General features: G+C 35.1%; 1 protein-coding gene across 10 annotated transcripts in view; it reads right to left on the bottom strand.

Moving 5' to 3' along the window:
* The window catches only part of GPR174 (G protein-coupled receptor 174), a 38,674-nt gene that overhangs the window by 9,276 nt on the left and 6,807 nt on the right, over positions 1–22,591 (bottom strand). For 6 of the 10 annotated variants that reach the window (XR_002340893.1, XR_002340891.1, XM_013986259.2 and 3 more), the window contains 2 exons: positions 18,745–18,840; positions 8,518–8,559 (listed from right to left, as the gene is read on the bottom strand). The gene's annotated coding sequence lies outside the window, so the exon portion shown is untranslated. The remainder of the gene's footprint in view (positions 1–8,517; positions 8,560–18,744; positions 18,841–22,591) is intronic. The other 4 variants (XR_002340892.1, XM_013986260.2, XM_021080858.1 and 1 more) reach the window with 1 other exon arrangement.

Here is a 22,591-nt window from a genome sequence, read left to right as displayed (position 1 = left end):
GTATTGTTTCTCTTCTAGTTCAGGACCTTATTACTTAATCTCCCTGTCTCTTATTTTTCCTGTTCCATTCTATATAATGCTGTCAGATTTTTTCCTTAATATATGCTCTTTAAAAATCATTAATAGCTTTCTATTGCCCAAGAAATCACAAAATGCATAGTTTGGCAACCAGTGGCTTGCTTGAATACAGTGACATCTACCTTTAGGGCTTTGTCTTCCACTGCTCTCCTAACATGTCCAGAACTCCAGCCAAAAGAGTGCCATATCATTCAAACTGACTTTTTCTTCCCCCACAAATAGCACTTGCTCATTTTGCGACCTTAGCTTGGAATATCTTTTTTGCATATTAGTCCTACTTAGTTGTGAAGACTTTCTCAATTTCCTGTTGCTCATGAAAACTTTTGTGGTTAACACAACACTGTTATCCAAGCCCCTTTTTAAAATTACATTATACCTATTTTAAAGCATTTACTTCTACTTTTTGGTTAGTAACTTCTGTCTGTGTCTTATTTATGTCTCTACTTCCCTTTTTACCCCCACCTCACCACAACTAGGCCAGAAGGCCTTGAAGTCAGAGGCTGAGTCTTATATACTTCTATATACCCTGGAACTCCTAGAGCCATGTTTGGAATGTGTTGGCCTCATCTAATGTTTATTCAACAAATATTTATTCAGAGTTGTTCATTTGCCAGGCATCATGCTTTCTACTGAAGATATAGTCAGTGAGAAAAGGCACATGATCTCTGTCTTCTTAGATCTTATCATCTAGTGAGGGACAATGATAATTGCTGTACAATATGAAAAATGTAATTATAGGCAATGTACAGTGTATTTTTTAAGCAGAAGAGGGGAACCAACTAAATATTAGGAATATGTTTGCAAAAGTGACATGAACTTAAAGTAAAGACTACCCTCCTGAAGTCTGTATTTTTCCTTTTGATCACTTCCTCATTGGCCACATTTTAATGCATTTTATCTGTATATCCTAAATTGTGACCTTGAAATGCTCCTGAATAGAGCATCTCCTTTAAGATTTTTTTTCTGGCTTCCTCCTGAGAGAACTTAAATAATAGTTTCCCTTTGTTTAGATAACACTATTTTCTACTAGGAAAATTTGCTTAAGACGATTAAAAAGGCTTTTAAACATGGAAAGAAAAACCCTAGTTAACTGTGCTATAATTAACATAAACACTCTATTATCTAAGAGAAATGGAGACAAAAGATGAAGGAGGCATTTTTTTTCAGACCATATTATTTTTTTTTCCAGATTTCTCTTTCTCAGGAAAGAATCCATTATAGTAGATGTTGGAAGACTCCAAGTTTAAAATGATATATTTCTTTGTAGGATCATGTCAGATTCTTTCAGGAAAGTTTTTTTCTTGCTTAAAGAGCTTATTCTTACTTGACCTTTCTCTTTGAGAACTGGAAAAAAATAAGAGAAAAAAACAAAACTGATGGCCTGAATTCGGCCTTATTCCCAACAATCTCCAGGCCAGAAACTATTTCATGTGTAGTTCTTCTTGGAAGTTATATTTTGATTTATGAGTATTATCAGTTTATCTGAACTTGAAGCTTCACGAAATTGTACCCATGATATGGTTCAAGAGTGTTTTCAACCAATATTTTGTCTTTAGTTGTTTATTTCAGGGAAAAACTATTTCAAATGAATATTGGGGATAGTTTTCTGTGTTATTTTACTGAGCTTCTTTTGAATAAGTTGCTATTGTCTATGGAGATGTTAGACTTTCCCACATCAAAATGCATTTCTGTATATTAATAAAGGAAAGTGAATTATTTAAAATACTAGATTCTTAAAAGATTTAATTTATAATGATGGTCTTTGAGATTTATTAGTGGCAAGCAGAGACTATATTTTGGGATGTGGAGCTTTGCCCAGAGCAGTCAAAGACAACCACTTGCTCAAAAGCCAAATTTATTTTAGAATTCTGGTTAGGTACACACTTTAGTAAGCCAAGAAAAATCAGACATAGCTGCAGGTGACTGAAAATAATGTGGGGCAGAATAAGGAGTGTACCTTTATATGGGAGGCAATAATACCCTTATGATACATGAGGAGTCACAAATATTGAATAGAAGAGGGCAGAAGAAATTTGTTCCGATTCTGATCAGCACACAGCAAATCTCAGGGCTTCTTTTTCCATTTGAAATCTTTAAAGTCAAATAGCTTACAGTCTTTCCAGGAAAGCTGTCCAACAACTGTATCTAAGTAAAGAGCTGACTACAGTTGAATAAGCAAATACTTTAGAAAGATTTTGCCTTATTAATTCTCCTAGGAAAAATGTTCCATTAGAATTTTTATTTTAAAGATTGGTGTTCTGCATAGATGCCACATCCAGTTAGGCTGCCAACTTATATTTGACATCTTATATTTGACATCTACCATTCCCTGATAAGACAGCTTCGTGAGGGGAAGAAATACCTGCGTGTGGACAAAGCAGTTATTTGGTTATTATTTTGCCAGTAAGTTTCACTTAGCTGAGTCTTATTGTCTCTGCTGGGGTCTGAGGCCCATTTCCTCCTCAGTAGTTTGTATGCCTTCTCCCTCTACTCTGAGTGGTACACTTTTAATTACTTACAGAAAGAAGGAAGGCCATCACTCAATCTCACATCACCAGTGAATAAGACCCAGTCATGTTGCCTTTCCTCAAATATCTTAGTTTGCAATTATTTCATATCCTAGAGACCAGGGCACACCAATTGATATTGGGATTGGGTGACTGCAGAAGCTGTTGAAAGCTGTACTGATAATTAGCAATTACTTTAGCTGCTATTCACTTTCTTGATCCCCTAATCCATTAAAAAATGTTAGTTCATTCTTATATATCTCCTACCTCTCAGGTTTTTTCTCTTATACATATGATTTATAGGTGTCAATCAGGGCTTCTCAAAATGTGATGCCAGGGCTAACATGTGGTATATACATTAATTTTCTGTTTAAAACATTAGTCACAATTTTACAAAGTTCCATTTTAAAAGTTCCATTTAAAATATTTTCACTTGAAGAAGTGACGAGAAGATCAGAAGTTATGTTACAGTGGGAAAACTGTATGTATTTCCTGTTCTCAGTGCTGACACAGCTGTGGGGATTTTCCTCAGCTCTTTGTGAATGTTTGCCTTGTGTCTCAGACAGACATGAGCATTTGGACAAGAAGGGGGATTTTTTTTTAAGAAAAGGAAATTTATAACCTTCCATGCTCACATAAAATAAACTAAGGTCCAAGATAATCAGGTCCTTCTGGCCCTTTTAACTTTTTTGCTGTTCTATTTCTTACAATTTTCTCTTTGAGAGTGTGCCCTATCCACTGCTTCACAGGATTAATAGTCTGTGAAAGTGGAGGAATAAACCAACCTTATGGGTTCTGGTAGAAAGAACAAGAGTGAAGTGGAAAATTAAACCTGTCTCAAGGGCCTCACACCAGGGTTAGCCTTGATTGGGGGTGTAGGTGGCTACCTAAAGTGGTGTAATTTCATGGATTGCCAAAAGCCCTTCTTTAAGAAAAAAGAAAGGAAAAAAAATCATTTCCCTCTTTTTGGCTGGGGCCCAAACTTCTTTTTCTTAAGGATAAGCCTTTTGTCTTATAGAGAAAGTTTAGGCTTGGAATTTTAGACTCCCACCTTTAAAGATGGAGTCCAGTAATTTAAACCAGGTAATTTTACTTCTGGAATGTCAGTACCTCACACAAACTCATAATTTCTGAAATATATGTAATAGACATCAGAGCTTTTGCATCCTTTGCCTTTCAGCTCAATGTATCTGCTCTTTCTACTCCTGGTGCTTAGTAGTTTTCCCACTACCCCATAGTTATTTGTGTTTTACTTGTAATTTGGGGTCATTTTTCTCCACAGTATAGTATACAAAGCAATAGCATTTTGTTTTTAAAAATAAAACCACATATGGAAACCTCTCAACAGACACTAGGGTCTTCAGAAACTGCATAATGAAAATTACTTAAAATTATTTAAAATGTGGAGTCCCTATTGTGGCTCAGAAGTTTAAGGACACAGTACTTTCTCTGTGAGGATGCAGGTTCAATCCCTGGCCTTGGTCAATGGGTTAAGGATCTGGCATTGCTGCAAGCTTCAGCGTATGTCACAGATACAGCTCAGATCTGGTGTTAACTTGCCTGATGCATAGGCTTCAGCTGCAGCTCCAATTCAATCCCTAGCCCAGGAACTTCCATATGCCACAGATGCAGCCATAATTTTTTAAAAAAGAAATTTATTTAAAATTATATTTAAATACTAAAATATGAGTGGTAAAAAGGAACTGTTTAACCCTTAGGAATTACCTTTAAAACTACTCATAGATCCTTCAGCAATTACTCTGAACAACTCCCAAAGAAAATTTGATATCCCAAGAACACAGCAATTAATCTAATAAATGGGGACCTTAATCTTGGATTTTAAGTGGCAGTTAATATGCACTGTGCTTCAATCAGGCTTTGGGGGGGGGCAAAAGGGTGCAAGACACTAGACACTGCTCTCCCAGATGATTAAATATAAGCCTCTTCTAGTGGCAGTTTTGTCTTTGTTCAACCTATCTTATTTTCTGGCTTTTGGTAGCACATCTTCTCTGAACAGGATTTTGGTTGGATACTTTTCAATCTTCTACCATGTTTTCTATGCTTAGAAAATGGATCCTATAAATTAAGCAAGATTCTAAAGGAGTTTACTTTATCCCTCACTTCAAAAACAACTCAAAATCTTTGAGTCACTGTCCAAAGAGTGACCACATTCCAGGAACAATTACTGTATTCCTATAATTCTTCTAGCAGCATAGACCTTCTGGTTAGTAGAAGCAAACTGAGTCTTCTGGAAACTCTTGGCTCTTAGAGGTATCTTTCTAGCTATTGACCCTGAAGTGTCATCAAAAAATAAAATCTCTAGAATATATAAGCAACTTATACAACTCAACAGCAAAAAAAACCAATCAATCAATGGAAAAATGGGCAAAAGACCTGAATAGACATTTCTCCAAAGAAGATATACAGATGGCCAACAAACACATGAAAAAATGCTCAACATCGCTGATTATAAGAGAAATGCAAATCAAAACTACCATGAGATACCACCTCACACCAGTCAGAATGGCCATCATTAATAAATCCACAAATAACAAGTGCTGGAGGGGCTGTGGAGAAAAGGGAACCCTCCTGCACTGCTGGTGGGAATGTAAACTGGTACAGCCACTATGGAGAACAGTTTGGAGATACCTTAGAATCTATCCATAGAACTTCCATATGACACTGCAGTCCCACTCTTGGGCATCTATATGGACAAAACTCTACCTAAAAGAGACACATGCACCCGCATGTTCATTGCAGCCCTATTCACAATAGCCAGGACATGGAAACAATCCAAATGTCCATCGACAGATGATTGGATTCGGAAGAGGTGGTATACATACACAATGGAATACTACTCAGCCATAAAAAAGGATGACATAATGCCATTTGTAGCAACATGGATGGAACTAGAGAATCTCATACTGAGTGAAAGGAGCCAGAAAGACAAAGACAAATACCATATGATATCACTTATAACTGGAATCTAATATCCAGCACAAATGAACATCTCCTCAGAAAAGAAAATCATGGACTTGGAGAAGAGACTTGTGGTTGCCTGATGGGAGGGGGAGGGAGTGGGAGGGATCGGGAGCTTGGGCTTATCAGACACAACTTAGAATAGATTTACAAGGAGATCCTGCTGAATAGCATTGAGAACTATGTCTAGATACTCATGTTGCAACAGAACAAAGGGTGGGGGAAAAACTGTAATTGTAATGTATACATGTAAGGATAACCTGACCCCCTTGCTGTACAGTGGTAAAATAAAAAAAAAAATAAGCTGACTGGATTCCTTGACTAATTTTTAAGCAGTTATGGAAACTGTGTGGCAGGTACACCTTGGCTTAGGTAGAAGCAAAGAGAGTTGCATGTCACTGCTAATGCATCTCCTACCCAGACTCTTCTTCCTTTCTAAGTCACCATATTTGAGAAAAGTGTTATGACAGTAAAGTATTAGAGGGACAAAATATCAGTTTCCCTGAATCTGTCTCCAAAAGGAAGGTTACAGGGATGAAGATGGAAGAGTCGACACTTGTGCCAAATCTACTCTACCCATGATCCAAAAACCAGGTGATAACATGTTCACTTGGATGTTGACTCTACACCAATTCTGGAACAAGGATGCTCCAGGAATGAAACATCAAACATCAAATTATATTGTAGGTCCTCATCAGAACTGTTGTCACATTTATATGATATGGCATCATATATATTGATTGAAAAGAGGTGGTGAAAATTAGGTCCTATGGTATCATTTCATATGACACTGTCTTCAACCCACACCAGTCTTTTAGGCAGTAGATTCACAAAGAATCGAAAATTTTACTCTTCTCTAGGACAGGCATGAAGTGTCCTAAAAGAACAAAGACCCCATCTGAAGTCAAGTCTGGAATTATGTCAGCCCCTGAAGCTTGATGCTTGGACAATATTTGACTGGAATTTTGTATATTGTGTTCACTGCATAATGCTCTGCTAGTAAATAAAGTACTTTTTCAGTGCCTGGCATTGTTTATAATATTTGGCTCATTTCTGATGACTCCTATTTCACTGGAGTGAAAAGTATATTTCAAGAGATTGACATGTAATGAAAGACAAGCCAATGTTGCCCTTTATTATCTTGTTCTTACAGTCTGTATTATGAGTTGAAAAATAGCTAAGAACCCCAGAAAACCCCTTATTCTAAAGTCTTTTGCAGATGTTCTTACAAAGACTATGAGTTTCTATTTTGTCTTGACTCAAAGGATAGAGTGTCATCTTCTACCTAAAATGAATAGGTAAGCAAATAAGGAATACTTACCAGCAATTGAAAATGTTTTGCACCTTCCCAGCACAGTCAGTAACACTCAACAATATTTCAGAAAGAGGGACAAACATTCATATTTTATCTCTGTTTACAATATTTTGACATGTGCAATAGCCCTATTTCCTTATGTTAAATAGAACAACTTCCTTATTTTAGACTAACATCTTTCTATAGATGCTTTCATCAGATACAGATTGAAGCATATCAAGCCCTTGTGCAAAATCCTTCAAGTATTCACCTGTGATAGCCTAAAAATCTGTCATTCAAAGCTCTATTTTCTCCATGACTCTGATCTCTTATACTCTTCCAATGCCCTAGGTTTCCACCATGCCAGGCTGAACTTGAATGCATTGTGCACATTTTCATGTCTCTTTCTTTTAATTTAGTCTGAATGTCTTTAAGTTCCAGTCCTCTATATCCACTTTCCCACTTTGGTTAAAAAAAAATAGTTATTGATAGAAAGGAGAAATTTGATAATCTCATTTCTTCCTCCAAAATTCTTTTGAGTCATTCAAATTGGAATTAGGAAGGAAAGCTAATTCCTTCCTTTGATTTCCAACAGCATAATGCTGGTGCATCTATTACAGTATGATGTGTTTCATCCTGTCTGATGGTATCATTAACTGTCCATATAACCACTACATTGTAAGCTTTTTGAGAGTAGGAATTCTGTCCTAATCATCTGTGTATATCTTACAACACTCAGAACAGGACTGTACTAAATATTCCTTGGCAGAACTGTTAAAATTTTAACACAAATGTCCCTACAAGAGTTTGTAGAATCTTTTTTTCAATTATCCAATACTGTATAATTTTTGAAATATGTCACTTAAAGGCTCTTCAAGTGATAAAATATAAAAACATATTTAGTAATTTCTAGCTATTATTTTACTCATTATATTGGTTACCACAAAGCACTTTGAGATTACAAAAGCCTCTTTTAAATGAATTTTCTTTTTTAGTTACTGATAATTACATCTGATTTCTTCTGTATAAAATTATCTTTTTTATAACAGGAAAATTAACTCTTCCTTATTGGTCATCTGCTAATGGATAAAATAAGTGCTCTGAATGCCATCCCATTGAACGGATTATAATTTCCTCCATGGTTTCCTCCAAACAATCAGTATGTATGCACATGAGTGTTTGGGAATAAAATTGAAGAAATTTTGGAGTCAAAAAGAAAACACTTCCTACACATCGACAGTGGCCCCTACAAGCTCCATGCCAATTTAACATTTGAAAAAAATCATTCAATTACAATTTTACCATCTTTATCTGTAAAATCTGAACTAAGACAGAGTACTTGACATAAAACACACTTACTACCTTTTAAAAAATATCTGCTTTTAACTTATATTTAAATAGCTAAGTTTTATTACAATCAAGGTACATGCAAATAAAAGCCAGCCAGGCTTAAAAAGTATTACTCTCCCACCACACACATAGACACACACACACACACACACACACACACACACACACACACACAGCAAAATGGAGTACAGCACACTTATTTGTGGTAATGTGGAGCTATTTTTACTTTTTTTTTTTTTAACAACCATCTGCTGCCTTCTTAGGGCAGGAAATGACAGGTCCCTCCCCAACCACAGCCATGGGACTCACCAAACATGGAAAGTGTGTTGAAAAGGCACTGTTTTCCAAAACCTGCAGTTAAGAAAAGATTGTATTTTTTTCTTATTAAATTCACCTGCTGGTTTGCTCACTTTTATTTCTGACATAGGACAATTGCTTACCTTTCTGTGTTTATCTACTCAGAGAGTAAATCTGAACTTCTGGATACTTATAGGTTTAGGGAAAGCTTAGAAGTAATTTAGGCATAAGCTTGCTATTTATTTATTTATAATTTCTTTAAATTTATCTTGTGAAAAGATAAAGAGAGAAGATACTTCTAAACCAAAACTGGTGACAGTAAAGACAAATATTTTTTAAATGAATGGCATTACTTGCAGTATTTGGTTGGTTTTTGATGACATTATATCACTTGTCTGAAAACTAAGTGACTAGTCACTTCCTGAGATTCATTTAGATTGAGTTCATTGCATTTCTTCCTGTTTTCTTTGTAGCATTTTGAAAAGTGTTAGAACAATGACATTTAGCTCTAAGAGAGGTCAAAAAAGAACTTGAGTTCAGATGCCCTCTTCCCATCCCATACTTACCAACTTAAGTATATGTCAGATGTAAAGAGATTGGAGAAACAACTCTTTGACAGTGTGGAGGGCCAACTGTTTCAGTGAGTGACATCAGTGACAATTTAATTGCATATATGAGAAGTAAAGTTTTTTTTTATTTTAAGATGACCAACAAATGGTAATGTGCTTCCATCATTTGTTCTGTGATTGGCTTCTTATCCACCTATCTAACTGCCCATTGGTTATTTTGACAAGACTTCGCAGATGGGATAAGAGAAAGATTAAAACAAATGGGTAACAATCATAAGAAGTAAATTATCTAAAACTGAGACCTTTCTCTTTCCCTGTCCTTCCAAATATTGGGCACATCACTGATATAACTAATAACTCAAAGTTTCAGCTTTAAGTTTTCTTTAATCCCCTCTCTCCCTCTGCCCTGCTTCTCTTCTATGCCCCCCATTTATACTGCCATTTCATTCATCTGACTTTCTCTGTAACACTGTTCTCATCTACTTTGTCTTCCCCTTAGTTCTAGTTATCTATCTGACTTCCTTATTTGCACACCCTCTTTAAGTACGCTGTCCACATGCCCTACATATCACACCAAGGGATTCATCTCCAATAAATTTGTTTTGCCTGGGAGGATGAATCCTATTCCCTATCTGAATTTCTTTATCTGGGAAAAGTCATCCAAGAAATACAATCAGCATGCAAATGTGCATGTGCATACACACACACACACACACACACACACACACACACACACATGCACACACACTAAACTTCTAGACTCCACCGATGAGTTGAAACATTTAAGATATTGGATTCTCTACAGTGATAATATTTTTTTAAAAAATAACGTTATCAGAAACAACAAGTTCTTACAGTATAGCACAGGGGACTATATTCAATATCTTTTGCTAAACTATAATGGAAAATAATCTGAAAAATTACATATACATTGTATATATATACATAACCACTTTGCTGTACCCCAGAAACTAACACAACATTGTAAACCAACTATACTTAAATAAAAATAAATAAAAGACATCTAGGAAATCCTAGAGGTAAAACCATATTTAATGTGAAAGACTGAATTCTTTCCTTCTAAAATCAAGAACAAGTAAATAAAATCTGCTCTCTTTCCCTCTATGCAACATGTACAATTTGCTAGTGCCACCAGGCTAGAAAAACAAAATGAGGCATACAGATTAGAAAGGAAGAATCAAAAGTATTTTTTTATTTCTAAATGACATGGCTTTTTATTAAAAAATCCAATAGAATCTTAAAAAAGAGAACTACCAGAACTAATAATTGAATACTGCAATATTTCTGGATAAAATGTCAATAAAGGAATATTCATTGCATATTGATGTACTCATAATGAATAACTGTACATTGAAAATTAGAAAAAATATACAAACAACTTATACAACTCAATGAAAAAAGCCAACAACCTGATGGAAAAAATGGCAAAAGACCTGAACAGATATTTTTCCAAGGAAGATATAGAGATGGCCAACAAGCACATGAAAAAATGCTCAACATCACTGATTATTAGAGAAATGCAAAACAAAGCTACCATGAGATACCACCTCACACCAGTCAGAATGGCCATCATTAATAAATCCACAAATAACAAGTGCTGGAGGGGGTGTGGAGAAAAGGGAACCCTCCTGCATTGTTGGTGGGAATGTAATCTGGTACAGCCACTATGGGGAGCACTATGGAGGTACCTTAGAAATCTATACATAGAACTACCACATGACCCAACAACTCCACTCTTGGGCATATATTTGGACAAAACTTCCCTTGAAAAAGACACATGCACCCACATGTTCATTGCAGCACTATTTACAATATTCAAGACATGGAAGCAACCCAAATATCCATTGACAGATGATTGGATTAGGAAGATGTGGCATATGTACACAATGGAATACTACTCAGCCTTAAAAAAGAATGACATAATGCCATTTGAAGCAACATGGATGGAACTAGAGACTCTCATCCTGAGTGAAGTAAGTCAGAAAGAGAAAGACAAATACCATATGATATTACTTATATCTGGAATCTAATATATGGCACAAATGAACCTTTCCACAAAAAAGAAAATCATAGACTTGGAGAATAGACTTGTGAAGGGGGAGGGAGTGGGATGGGTGGGGAGCTTGGGGTTAATAGATGCAGACTCTTGCCTTTGGAATGGATTAGCAATGAGATCCTGCTGTGTAGCACTGGGAACTATGTCTAGTCACTTATGATGGAGCATGATAATGTGAGAAGATAGAATGTGTACATGTATGTGTAACTGGGTCACCACGCTATACAGTAGAAAATTGATAGAACACTGTAAACCAGTTATAATGGAAAAAATATAAATCATTATATAAAAAAATAAGAAAAATAACATTTGTTGTACCATAAAATATAAAATATTTAGAAAGATATCTGGCAAATGATGTCAAAAAAAGTACACTGGTGTTTATAAAATGTTGCTGAGAGATTTACAGGCTTAAAATGGAAAAATGGATGTCAAATAAATAAATAAATAAATAAACTAATTAGGAAACAAGTATCCAAATGGGTTTCTTTCCTAAGCTGTCACTTTGAAAGGCTGTATGCTTATTTCAGTTATATTCCTATGATCAGAAAAATTTTGCCACTCTCCTTTAGAATTGTACTCAGAGTCTGCCTAACATACTTTAGAATATTCCCTGTAGTAATAAATATTTGTCTTTTAAGGGGAACTGAATTTTGGAAATAGCCAAAGCCATTTGTCACTAAGTCTGAACAATGAAATTAGAGATCAAGTTAAAAATGCCATTTTGGCCAAAAGCAATGTGTGATAAGTTATGACCACAGTGTGTTAAGACTCATTTTTTTAATTAGCTCAAATCAGTCTCAGAGATAATTTTAAAGAACTACTTATGCACATATTTGGTGAAACAGCATCACTAGAATAAGCATATAGCTTTGCAAAATGACCATTTGACCATTTATTCAAAACTGTATGTATTTATTTAGATTAGTCATAGCAAATGTGACAGTGTAATGAATATAATATCTAATTGAAAGTGAAAAGGCTTTAGCTCTTTTGTCATCTTTGCCATTGAATATCTGTGTGACCTTTAGTAAGTCAATTTTTCTGGGACTCCATTTCTTTGAAATGTGTGGGTTAAACCAAATAACTTTAAAAAAATGGAATATAGTTGACTTAAATTTTATGTTAGTTTCAGGTGTACAGAAAAGTGAATCAGTTACATACATATATCCATTCTTTTCCAGATTCTTTTCCCATATAGGTTATTATAGGATATTGAGTAGATTTCCCTGTGCTATACAGTAAGTCTTTTCTTATCTATTTTATATATAGTGGTGTGTATTATGTTAATCTCAACCTCCAAATTTATCTTTCCCCACCATGTTTCTGCTTTGTTAGCCATACGTTTGGTTTCTAAATCTTTGAGTTTGTTTCTGTTTATTAAGTTCTTTTTATCACTTTAAACTAAATTCCACATAATAGTGATCTCCTATTACTTTTGTCTTTCTCTATCTGAATTAGTTAAATTAGTATGATAATTTCTAGGTCCATCCATGTTTTTGGAACTGGCATTATCTTGTTCTTTTTACAGCTGAGTAATATTCTATTGTATATATGTACCACATCTTCTTTTATTTTTTATTTTTTTGCCATTTCTTGGGCCGCTCCCACAGCATATGGAGGTTCCCAGGCTAGGGGTCGAATCGGAGCTGTAGCTGCCAGCCTACGCCAGAGCCACAGCAACGCAGGATCCGAGCCACGTCTGCGACTTACACCATAGCTCACGGCAACGCCAGATCGTTAACCCACTGAGCAAGGGCAGGGATCGAACCCGCAACCTCATGGTTCCTAGTCAGATTCGTTAACCACTGCACCATGACGGGAACTCCATGTACCACATCTTCTTTATCTGATCTATCGTTGATGGACATTTAGGTTGCTTGGAAGCAACCTAATCACTTTTAATAGCACTGCTAGCTCTAAAATTTTGTCATTTTACTTCTGGGTTTTAAATAGCCCTCACATTCCATGTCATATATATGTTTTTATGTATATGAATATATACAAATATTTATAAATGATGAGGCACCATTTGTAGCTGGTAAGAAAATGGACTCTGAAACCAGTTTTCCTATATTCGAACTGAGGTCTGTGACTGATTAACTGTGTGGCTTTGGGCAAATTACATAAACATTTCTATGTCTCAGTTGCCTCCTTTGTAAAATGTGAGGATAACAGTACCTTCCTCTGTACTCACCCATAAGTGGGTATTTAATGAGATAATATTTTTAAGAGTCTATAGCAAGTGCTATATAAATGTATTAATTAAAATGAACAAATTCTTAGAATTTCAAACTGTATAAAATAATTATATGTATACATAAATGTTGTGGCCAAAGTCTGAATTCTGGCAAGTTATCATTAGGAAGCAGTCACATAAACAAATTACATAGATTATAAATTACATACCTATTAATATAAATTGAAATTAGAAATGTCATACCTATTAATATAAAGGTTTCATTGTTGTTTGTTTTGTTTAGCCTATTTTGTTTGTTTGCTAACTGTACGAGTTGAGTATTTCTCTTTCTCTCTCTTAGGCTTGTGGTTGTATCTTGACTATGAACTTTCATGGCTATTAATAAATGAAAGTACATTCAAATTTCCCCAGTTAATTTGAATTTTATATCACAACTGGAATTCAGGCTCAACCAGAACTTTCATTTATTAATATTTCCAACAGAAGTATAGCACTTAAATTGAGCCAACAGATATTTATTTTACAGAATAGAAATATATAATTAGCTGTGTAGCCTACTCTACTTATCATTATCACTAACTTACATATGTTAAAAATATTATATGTTTTGGGCAGATGTCTAAATGTTTTTATCATTGTCTCACTGAGCTCTCCAACTATACCCAACCTGATAATAGGGAGAAAATTCTCAAGTGGTCTTTAGAAGAGCCTCTTCCCCCTTTTATGAGAAAGTGCAAAAAGAAAACATGGAGTGGCTCCAGTTTGGCATCCACGTATCCATAAACCAATATATTGAATACTTGTTATATATGCACACATTCACATACAAAACATATGTTCACTATAAGGTGTTTTATTATTTATTAAAACTTCATTATTAGGAATATAATTGAAAGTGATCATATTTAAGGCCTTTTTTCTCCATTTTTAAGTGATCTGTGCCAGTTATTTCACTCACTTTTTTTAATATAAAAGTTTCAGTTGTACGGCATTATAATCAAACATTTGTATACACTACAAAATGATCACCACTACAAGTCTAGTTACCTTGCATCACAATAAGGCTACCTTACCTAGCGTTTTTCATCCATCTCATATGCTCCCCCAACTTTCTCCCTTCTGGTAACTACTAATCTGTTTGCTGTATCTATGACTTTGTTTTCATTTTATTTTGTTTCTTTATTTGTTTTGTTTTTAGATTCCACATATGAGTGAAATCATAAGGTATTTGTCTTTTTCCATCTGATTTATTTCACTTAGCATAATACCATCAAGTTTCATCCATGTTGTAAGAAATGGTAGGACTTCATTCTTTTATATGGCTGAGTAGTATTCTATTGTGTGTGTATACGTGTATATATGTGTGTGTATGTATATATAATCTTTTTTAATTGAAGTATAGTTTATTTACAATATTGTATTAGTTTAAGGTATACAACATAGAGATTCAATATTTTTATAGATTATACTCCATTTAAAGTTAGCCATGAAAAAGAATGAAGTTTTATATCTTCTTTATCCATTCATCCATTGATTGACACTTAGGTTGTTTTCATATTTTGTCTATGTCAAATAATGCTGCAATGAGAATCCATGTATTTTTTTAATTAATATTTTTATATTCTTCAGATAAGTACCCAGAATTGGAATAGCTGGGTTTTATGGTAGTTCCATTCTTAATGTTTGAGGAATCTCCATACAGATTTTCATAGTGATAATACCAATTTTCAATCTCACCAACAGTGTAAAAGTGCTATTTTTCCTCCACATCATCTCCAACAGTTGTTAGTTCTTGTCTTTTCAGTAATAACCATTCTTACAAGTATAAGATGGTATCTTATTGTGGTTTTGGATTGCATTTCCCTAATGATTAATGATGTTGAACATCTTTTCCTATCCCTTTTGGCCATCTGTATGTCTTCTTTGGAAAAATATCTATTCAGATCCTTACCAAGTTTTTAATCAGATTGTTTGTTTTCTTGTATGTAAATTCTTTGTATGTATTGATTCCAAATATCTTCTCCCATTTAGTACATTGCCTTTTAATTTTTAAGATGGTTTCCTTCACTGTGCAGAAGGTTGTTAGTTTAATGTTCATTTGTTTACCTTTTGCTTTTGTTTCCCTTGCCTTTGAATCAGAACCACAACATCACTCTAAGACTGATGGCAGTGAGGTGACCACCTATGTTTTCTTTTAGAAATTTTATAATTTTTTTAAATTTTATTTTTTTATTAGTGTAATGTTGATTTATAGTGTTGTGTCAATTTCTGCAGTATACCATAGTGACATAGTCATACAGTACAGCACAGGGAACTGTACAAAATCTCTTGGGATATATATAACATGATGGAAGATAGTATGAGAAAAAAGAATGTATATATATAAACATAGAATTTTATAATTTTAGATCTTACATTCAAGTTTTTATTTCATTTAAAGTTAAATTTTTATATTGTGTAAGATAGTGGTCTACTGTTATTCTTTTGCATGTGGATATCCAGTTTCCCCAACACCATTTATTGAAAAGACTGTCATTTTGCTATTGCATGCTCTTTGTCCATTTTCTTTAAATTAATTGTCCTTATGTGTGAGATTGTTTCTGAGCTTTCAGTTCTATTTCATTGATCTTTATATCTGTTTTTGTACCAGTACCATACTGTTTTGATTACTATAGCTTTGTAGTTCAATTTGAACTCAGGGAGCATGAAACCCCAGTTTTGTTCTTCTTCCTAAAGATTGTTTTGATTATTCGGGATCTTTTGTGGTTCTATCCAAATTTATAATTACATGTTCTAGTTCTGTGAAATACACCACTGGAATTTTGATAGGTCTTTCATTCAGTCTATAGTATGAACCATACTATAGTATGGACTATACTATTGCTTTGGATAGTATGGACATTTAAACAATATTAATTTTTCCAATCTATAAACATGGAATATATTTACATTTAATTTTGTCTTCCATTTCTTTCATCGATGTCTTACACTTTTCAGTGTATAGGTCTTTCGCCTCCCTGGTTAATTTTTTTCACATGTATTTTATTATTTTTGATGCAATAGTAAATGTGAATTTTTTCTTTTTTTTTTTTTTTGTCTTTTTGCTATTTCTTTGGGCCACTCCCGTGGCATGTGGAGGTTCCCGGGCTGGGGGTCCAATCGGAGCTGTAGCCACTGGCCTACACCAGAGCCACAGCAATAAGGGATCCGAGCCGCGTCTGCAACCCACACCACAGCTCACAGCAACGCCGGATCGTTAACCCACTGAGCAAGGGCAGGGACCGAACCCGCAACCTCATGGTTCCTAGTCGGATTCATTAACCACTGTGCCACGACGGGAACTCCTTCTTAATTCCTCTAATAGTACACTAATAATGTATAGAAACTCCTCAGATTCCTATATTATTGATTTTGTAGCTTGTGAGTTTTGTGAATTCACTTATTTCTAACAGTTTTGGGGTGCAGTTTTTAGTGTTTTCTGTTCATATTATTTCTTTTGAAAATAGTGACAATTTGACTTTTGCTCCTTTGTTTGCTTGTTATTTCTTTTTATTGCCTAATTTGTGTGGCTGGGGATTCTAATACTAGGTTGGATAAAACTGGAGAGTGAAATCCTCATCTTAGAGGATTCCTAAACTTAGAGGAAAGTTTTTCAGTGTTGAGTATGTTATATGTGGGTTATTTATATATGGTCTTTATTGCATTGAGGTAGTTTCCTTCTATACCTATTTTTGGAGGAGTTTTTTTTATCATAAATGGATTTGGATTTTTTCAAATAATTTTATGCATCTATTGAGCATATCATATGATTTTTATCCATCATTTTGTTAATGTGGTATATCACATTGATTGATTTGTCTGTGTTGACCCATCCCTATATCTCTGGAATAAATACTATTTGATTATATACTTTACTGTGGTATATAAACATTTTTGGTATAATGTTGGTGTTGGTTTGCTAAAGTTTTGTTCAGGACTTTTGCATCTATATTTATCAATAATATTGTCCCATAATTTTCATTTTTTTTGTTGCTGTATCCTTGTCCGGTTTTGATATCATGGTAATGTTGGTTTCATAAAATGTGTTTGGAAGTATTTTCTCCTCTTCAATTTGTTGGAAAATTTTGAGAAGGATAGGTGTTAATTTTTTTTGCATGCTTTTTAGAATTCATGAGTGAAGGCATCTAATCCTGGACTTTTGTTTGTTGGGATTTTTTTTTTTATTATTGTTTCAATATCCTTACCTGTAATAAGGCTATTCAGATTTTCTATTTCTTCATAGTTCAGTCTTGGACGATTATAGGTTTATACATTTCTAGGAATTTATTATTCTCAGTTGTCCAACTTTTGGCATATAATTGTTCAGAGTAGTCTCTTATCATTTGTTTTTCTGTGCTATCGGTTGTAATTTCTCTTTCATTTGTTTTGTTTGAGTCCTCTCTTTTCTTGATTAGTCTAGCTGAAGGTTTGTCAATTTGGTTTATACTTATGACTTTTTAAACTGAGCTTAATTATTAGACGTCGCTTTTGATTGTTAGATGTCTAGGCTGGTGTTTCAGCAATACCCTTCTTCTAAGAATAGGCATCAAGACAAAGGAGCCAAAAGCAAGCAAAGCAAACATTTTCCATCTCTCAAATGTGTTCTTAACCTAAGACTCATTGACTTTTAAGCTTAGCAGTCGGTGAATAGACACTTGCCTAATGTTCATGTGAGTTACCTACAACTACTGTAATCTTCACCTTCCTCAACCTTCAACACACTCATATTATATATTATCCTCTATTGTACTACCAGGGTGGCCAGTATGTACTGAGTGATATATATATATAACTTAAATATGTATAATTTAAAATGATTTTCACTTTGTCTCAGGCTTCAATATGACTTAATAAGGCAATATTAATAAAAATCATATTCTACGAAATACTCCATAAACCACATTTTTTTTGTCTTTTTCTAGGGCCGCACCTGTGGCATATGAAGGTTCCCAGGCTAGGGGTCTAATCAGAGCTGTAGCCTCCAGCCTATGCCAGAGCCACAGCAACTCAGGGTCCAAGGGGTGTCTGCAACCTACGCCACAGGTCACAGAAATGCTATATCCTTAACCCATTAAGCAAGGGCAAGGATCAAATCCACAACCTCATGGTTCCTAGTCGTATTCGTTAACCACTGAGCCATGACGGGAACTCCCCATAAACCACATTCTTTCGTGTTCTACAGAATCACATTTATTGACTAAGAACCTGGCCATTACTTGGTAATTTATCAAGTGGACCAGGAAATATGGGACAGGTGACTAGTGAGGGCTCTCAGGGCTTTCCCAGGGCCCACAGAGTGAAAGAGCACTCTTTTAGGGATGATGTCAAAAGATAAGTCAAGATCATTTGAGTACCTGCTGTTTGCTCCAGTGCTGTGAAATTCTTTAATCAGAGCCATAGAGTCTCCTGAATAAGCCATGAGGAATCTTCATGGTTTAGTTCATTCATGCCTAAAATAACATAGAAAGACATTAATCAGTGTGGCATGAAAAACGTGCTCACAGAGGGCTGAGAAATTTTGGCAAGTGGATGCTGAGACCCCGGAAATGGATTGTCATGGTCGAAGGACAGCATGGAAAGCGTTACACCTAGGCCTTAGTGGTACCAAAATAATGTGAGTGAGAATCCATTTACTACCATCTGACAACTCTCTTTGACTTATCAGGTTTTGGAAAGGGCAAGAGTGGGTAGAGATATCAGTAGCAGGCTCCAGAATTACAAGGAGATTTTTGTTATGATGAGCTAGCCTAGAAAAACCCCACAGCTTCTTGTCAAACTCATAATACAGTTGGAATGTAGAAACTGACTTTTTCTCAGTTAGGACTTTTTCTGTGTTCTCAGGACCACAACTACTTAATTGATTAGTGAATACACATGGAAGGAGACACAGTTGGCCACTTGCAATTCCTAATAGATGTCTTCCTATGTCGGGTGATTTGTGGGCATCAATAAAACACACTCCACAGCTGCTCCTCTCTGTTGTCATGCAACCTTGCCTGAAATATATCACTATAGACTCAATCTTTAAGGCACTTTGTCTTCAAGAATTTCCTATTAAGTTGAAAATACTAAAAGGAGGATTTTCACATTAACCCATTAACTGTAATAAATCAGATAAGCTGGTCTTCCCATTAAAAAGTGAATGAGATAAATTCAAACAGACATATGTTTTACTTGGTAGATGAAGGGAAGTAAAGGGACATAGAGGCAGATAGCCTTTGTGTTGCAATATGGTAGGAGTACCTGAGAAGCCTGATCATATCATAAGTATTGGTAGAGAATTCAACAAAGGGGAGGAGAGGGCAGGAATGACAGAAAGCAGGCAACTAACAGCAGCTACTACCTAAATAAGTTTGCTTCAAGCTAGTCCTTTTAACAATCTTTTCTTATCTAGACTGCAAGCTCCTTGGGGAAGGGAATTTTCTCAAAGAGCCTATAATTCAAGTGCCAGGTTCATTTACGGAATCTTGAACCACTTCCTCTTTGTTTCTCCCTCTTGTAAAATTTGTACAATAAACAGAGCCTACTCCTGAGGTGTATTGTTGAGATTACATGAGGTTTTTCAGGTAAAATCACTAAGACCATGCTTGGCACATAATAGATGGTCAATATATGTTGTCATTTTCTTCTTACCTCTTAAGACATGGTATACAGTGTGCTAAGCACACAGGAACCTCTCAATGTATGTTTCAAAGGGATCAGATGAATAAAATTAGCATTGAGGATAAAATAGACTAAAGTTCTTTCTAAAGTGCTTTGTCTTTAAAGGAAGGTAACAATGTGGAAGAAATAATCCTTAGAAGAGAATGAGTAACACAAGTGCATTCCCAGATATCTCAGAATCCACAGAAGCCTGTCATGGGTGCTATGAAATTAAGCCCAGACAGGAAGTTACAGATATGATCTCTACTGGTAGTTTGTTGTGTGTGACAGTAGAGCTAGAAATATGCAAGTACCACTTAAGTGAGGCAGATATTTGAGGACAAACTATGGTGATAAACCATAGAGATAGAATTCGGTGTCTGAGCAGGGTCACAGATAAAATCATAAACTCCATGAGACAAATCCAGCTGGCTGGAAGCAGATTCTATTAAAATGGTGATTATTCTCAGAAACATTTTTTAAGTCATGTAACTTATTGTATTTCATGGACAGGAGTCAGGCAATGTATTAATAAATGGCTTTTGGTTTAGGAGTCACTTATTAATTTCTTCTAGAATAGCCATAAGCCCTAAGATTATTCTGTTTTACTTGCTGGCTTTCAACTCTTAAAATAGGCCATTTAAGCTGAGAGAAGAGTTGGATGTAGGAGAAAGGGTACTAGTCAGACACAGGAAACCTGGCTTCTAGTTTTGGATATATCACTAATTAGAGGTATAACCTCGGGAAAGTTCCTTCCATCTCTGGGACTCAGTCTTTCATCTGTAAATTGAAGGAATTAAATTAACCCTAGGGTTCTAGTAGAATGTTTGATTTGGCAAATAGACCCAATCTAGATAAAAATTGGAAAAAATATGAAGAAATTCTGTGTCCTTCCTTTCCAGTACTTCATTCCCTCAGTCTGACCAAGAGTTCTCACATCAAAACCCTAACTATCTGGACTCCATATCCAATTCAAGACCATAATCTCAGGCAAACTTTCATAATTTGCACAGACTTGTTCCTGTCCTTGACTACTACTCATCAAAACACTTTTAGGGTATCTCTACTTTTAAGCTAAAGATTAAGTAAATTTAAGGTAATGTGTTAATGACAGAGAGCTAGAAGATATCATCTGGGTCCTTCATAAAAAGCATGCCAACAATTTCCCAGCAGCCTATTTTTAATAAATTATGGGAACTATTGCAGACCCAAGCAAAGAAAACACAGAAAAGCATAGTACAACAGGAGGGAGTAGGGGAGAGGTTTTAATCATATCATACATGGAAGCCTGCTAAGCAGCCTACACATGGAGTAAGTAATTCAAGTTCAGACAGAAAATACTTATTGAGCACTTGGGGTAGCCTGCTGTTTTCATTGATAAGTCCAAATACTATATCATTATGATTCAATGAGCATTATTATAATTTTCCAATTTCTGGCAGAAGTGATTGAGGATTTAAAATAAAGATTAGAATATTAATATTTATTAAATCTCTATTAACAATCAATTAATCCCTAGATATGCTTTAGTTTTTACAAACAAAGTAACTGAGGGCTAGAGAAAGTAAGGGATTCATCCTGAGTTACATAGCAAGTTAACATCAGAGCCAGGACTAGAACCTAAATTTTTATTCAAAAGACTTGTGTTCCTTTATCTACATTACGTTTCCTCCCAACTATAAATCCTCTAATATCTGTGTACCCACATGTATTTATCTTCCCTTACATAGTCAAATCACGTGGATGAAATATTTATCTTATTAAGGCTGTCAACTTTCTAAATCACCATGAGTGTATAGGTCACCATAAAAAATTGCCCCTTTTTTCTGTCTGCAGTGGCATGGAAATCAGTGTTCTATACTATGTGTGAAAAAAAATCAATATCTATTCTTAGCTCTTCCACATCTCCCTCCCAATCCCACTCCCAAACAGAAATACAGACATTCAGACATCTATTTCTGCCGGCATATAAGACGGGAATAAATTAATGAAAATGAGACAAATGTACTTTTTCCTACAGCTACAATTTAGTAAATTATCAGTCTAGGACAAAGGGATGAAATGATGAGCAATACTGTGTTGTAAATCAACTCACCATGCTACATGTCACAATAGATAAAAATAAAGGAGGCATTACTTCTCTCCTGGAAAAATTGTAGACTGGTAGCAGTGACACAATAGACAAAACAAGAGAGAAATGATTAAGTTAACTGCTAAATTGATAAATTCAAATGCCGAGCTCTGTAGAAATCTGCCATATATTCAGAGTACAAACGCACAATAGTTTTTAATGTGGTTAGGGCATTCCATAAAGCATTTCTAAAAGCAGCGATTTCACTGATCCATAAAACTCATACTTCTCTTTCACATTTATCCTGCTGCAAGCATTATAACTATTACCCTCCTTATAAGCATTTCAAGTTGCAAGCCTGACCAAGCATAATGATCCCATGTGCTGAAGGAAATCTGGCAGGTGAAAGACAGGTGCAACTTAATTTTCCCAGTGTGATTTTAATCCAACTACACGTGGCATTTTCCAAATTGTACAGGGGAACTCTG

This window comes from Sus scrofa, chromosome X (genome assembly GCF_000003025.6).
Source record: "Sus scrofa isolate TJ Tabasco breed Duroc chromosome X, Sscrofa11.1, whole genome shotgun sequence".
Taxonomy (NCBI): Eukaryota; Metazoa; Chordata; class Mammalia; order Artiodactyla; family Suidae; genus Sus; species Sus scrofa.
This window is presented reverse-complemented; position numbering and strand designations above follow the sequence as displayed.